Raw genomic sequence first — 3,469 nt, 5'->3', positions numbered from 1 at the left:
GGTTGGGGGTGGGGGGGGGGGGGGGGGGGGGGGAGACGGTGCCGCACTACCATGATTTATAGGGAGTTTTTCCATTGTGGGCCCAGCCTGCCATTTCCAGCCTCCCCTCAGTGGCTTAAATCACTGTAAACAGTCTCGACTCAGGCCGAAGCTAAATCAAGTGCCAGGCAAGAGGGAGCTCTTTCCTCCCTTTGCCTCCAAGCTCCTTTCCCCTCTGCATTTCTTTTTGATGGAGTGGGTTGTCCTTCCGAAGCCTGCAGGTCATCCATAATGTGGCAGGGCAGATGCTGCAGTGGGGGCCTGGCAGGAGCATCATCCAGTAAGACCAAATGACCCGTCGCCCGGAGGACAAGGCTGTAGCTTACTGCCCCTCCTCTCAGGGGTGGCTGACGGCTGTTTGACTCCAGGTTTCAAGGCATCTGGAAGGAAAGCACCAACATTTCTAGCTGCAGGCAATCCCTGTTGTGCATGACAGGCAAGGCCTGTGGCTTTGGATCTAGGCCCGAGGCAAAGGGTTCAGACAGCCTGAGCACCAGGTGGCTCAGAGGAGCAAGCAATAACGGCCACTGATAAGCAATAGCAGCCTGATAAGATCATTTCACCTGTGCCCCCCGGAAGGGCTGGGAACGCCAGTGCCCTTCCCAGTACCCAGATGTGCAGACTTGCAAGCACTGCTTGCTGCAAGGCTGAGGTCCTGCTCCTAGAAATGATGCAGGTGGCTAGTAGTAGGGCAGCCCCAGAAACCAGGGAGAACTGGAGCTGTAGCATGAGGCAGCCTGAGGAGGTGGAGATGCCCCCAGACTCTGACGGGAACCTGCCCCCTGCCGCAGTTTCTTCCCTGAGCTCTTCCTTCAGCCTGACCTGAGCTTGCGCCCGGCTGCTCTGCACCTGGGCTGCCCGAGTGCCTCACACACAAGCAGGAGGACCTGGGGGATGGAGACAAGGTCTCCAGTGCGGAGGCTGCCCAGCAGGTCCATGCTGAAGGGACTCCTTCCCTCCAGACTACCCAGCCCAGGGAGTGTGCCTTGTGCTGCTACATGTGGCTGGATCCCAATGGTGCTAGCTGCAGGGATTGCCCGCGAACCACTGCAAAGACTGTCCAGCCTGATCCACAGTCTCTGTGTGGGAGGAAAACCCCTAGGACTCCAGGACCCCCTACCAGAAAAGCCATGCCCAGAGAGCCATACTGTGGTTGCAGCTCTGATGATGCCTGCTAACACTCAGGTCCTTGCTGACAGCTCAGCTGCGAGCTGGGGACCAAGCCGCGGTTTGGCCTGGCCATCTCGGACTTCTTTTATCAGGGACTGTTTCAAAAGCAGGTGAAACTCTTTTTCAGGAGTGGCTGTTTGATTATGAATAAAGCTCTGTGAACCCAGCCTCTGTCTGCATCTCCTCCCCATCACCCTGCTTGGCTGTAACGCAGGATCCTTTCAGCGTGCCACGTTGCTCCTGTTAGGCAGTACCGATGGACCGGGCAGCCTCTGGCATCCTACAAATAACCAGCAGAGATGTGGTTGCAATGCAGGTGGTTTTGGAGGCCTGGGCAGGACCTGACCAGGGCTTGACCTACTGCCACACCAGGATACCTCATGCTCCCTCCGGCGCCTGCAAGGTTCAAGGAGGCGACCATTGGGGAGCAACTAGCAGCTGCAAGGCTGGGGCATTGTGGCACTGGAAGCAGATCCCTTAGCAGGTTTGATTGCTGGGTCTCAGCTCAGCAGCTGATCTAGCTGAATCCCTGTCAAGAGGAAGATGGTCCTGTGTGAAGCTCTGCAAGCTGAGAGCATGCAGCAGCCTGGAGACAGGCGCCTACATCGCAGCCAAGGCGCTGGCATGATGGTAAACGTCGTGTCATTAAACCGGGGTTAACCTCCACAAAGGACGTAGGAGGACGGCATCTCCCACCTGCCCTGACATCTCCTTCTCCAGGCCTGGGAGGGAAATGCAGCTGTCACCTCCGTCAGGCAAATGGGAAGTGTTGGCGTTGTCAAACAACAGGGACCTAACTGGGCTGGCAGCTGCCAAGCAGGAGCTTTAAAAGAGTCGGCACAGGATTGTGGGAAGGCTCTGCAAATGTCACAGGGACTGAGGAGGGAGGATGCACAGCTGGGGTTACCCCGGACCCTCGCCAGCCGAATGATGCACACAACTGTTGGGCTGTGTCATGCCCCAGCCTGCTATGGGCATGGTGGCTTTCACCTTTAGTGCTTTGCTCTTTGGCTGGTGGGGTGGGCGCTACCACTCAATATTGCCTCCATTTTCATGGTTAAAAACATGGCCTCTGATTTCAGCAGATGGGGTCATAAAGCAGGCAAGGGGACAAGGGGCTTGAATCAGAGGCAGGAAGGGAGGTATCAGTGGAAGGAGATGTAGAGCAGAGGCTGTGTAGGCTGAGCAAAGGGTCTGCAACTGGAGCTCATAGCACCATGGCTTCAGGTCTCAGAATGGGAAAGACTTCCAAGCCCCGCCTGCAAAAGCTGCCCTTTAGGTGGTGTGTCCTGTTGGGGACAGGGTGGGTGGCCATAATCCCTGAAAGGCTCTGCTAGCGGCGAGGATGCCAACGCACCGGTGTTGAGCGCAATCCACAGTGAACATGGCCGAGGCCCTGTGCCATGGAGCGGTGCATGGACCGCAAAGGGCTTTGATGCAGGGAGGCAAGCGCAGCTGCTGCTGCGTCATGGCACAGGCCGGCTCTGCTCCCAGCATGGAGCTGACCCAGAGGCCCTGAGGCTGCAGCACCTCTTGCTGTCAACTACTGTGCTCACATCACCCTCTGATTTCCATTCACCTTTCCTCATCTCCTTTCTCTTCAAAGCTTTTAGTGCCCATAGCAACGGCCAGACAGGAGCTGCTATGAAGTTAAGGAAGAAGGGAAAGGCCAGGGCTGCCCCCCATGGCAGGAGCCTTATAATACCAGGCTCAATAAATGAGCCCTGTTGCAAGGATAAAGTCAACCCTGGCCGAAGCAACCCCACAGACCGGCCTTTGCTTTCCAGGTACCTCTCCTGGAACACGCTGATGCTCTTTGTCCAAATCGATAGGAGCTGTGAGCAGCTCTGCTGCCCCGCTGTTCCCATGCACTGTGATCTTGTCAGGTCTTGCAAGCTAAGTAGGGTCAAGCTGACTCAGTAATTGGAGAGGAGACTTCCAAGAGGGGCCACAGGTGGCAATTCATCTCCTTCCTCTGAATGATAATGAGCAGCAAGGCAGTAGGGAGTGCTGTGCTTTTCCTAAGATCCAAAACCTGCTGCTTTTTCACAGCCCAAACAGATCCCGCTGTCCCGTTTGCAAGGGGAAAGGTCCTGAATGCCACTCTGCTTTTCAAAACCCCCTCTGCCAGGTCCATTTCACATGCAGTTTGTGCTGTGTGCCATTGAACAGCACCTGTCTTCCACCCCAGAGGTGGGTGCATTTCAATGGTGGATGACTTGTCTCCCTTTTATATCTGAGGTGGAAAGCCCTTTGGGTT

The sequence above is a fragment of the Gavialis gangeticus genome, unplaced genomic scaffold, assembly GCF_001723915.1.
Source record: "Gavialis gangeticus isolate Ggan-Ray unplaced genomic scaffold, GavGan_comp1, whole genome shotgun sequence".
NCBI lineage: Eukaryota > Metazoa > Chordata > Crocodylia > Gavialidae > Gavialis > Gavialis gangeticus.
This window is presented reverse-complemented; position numbering follows the sequence as displayed.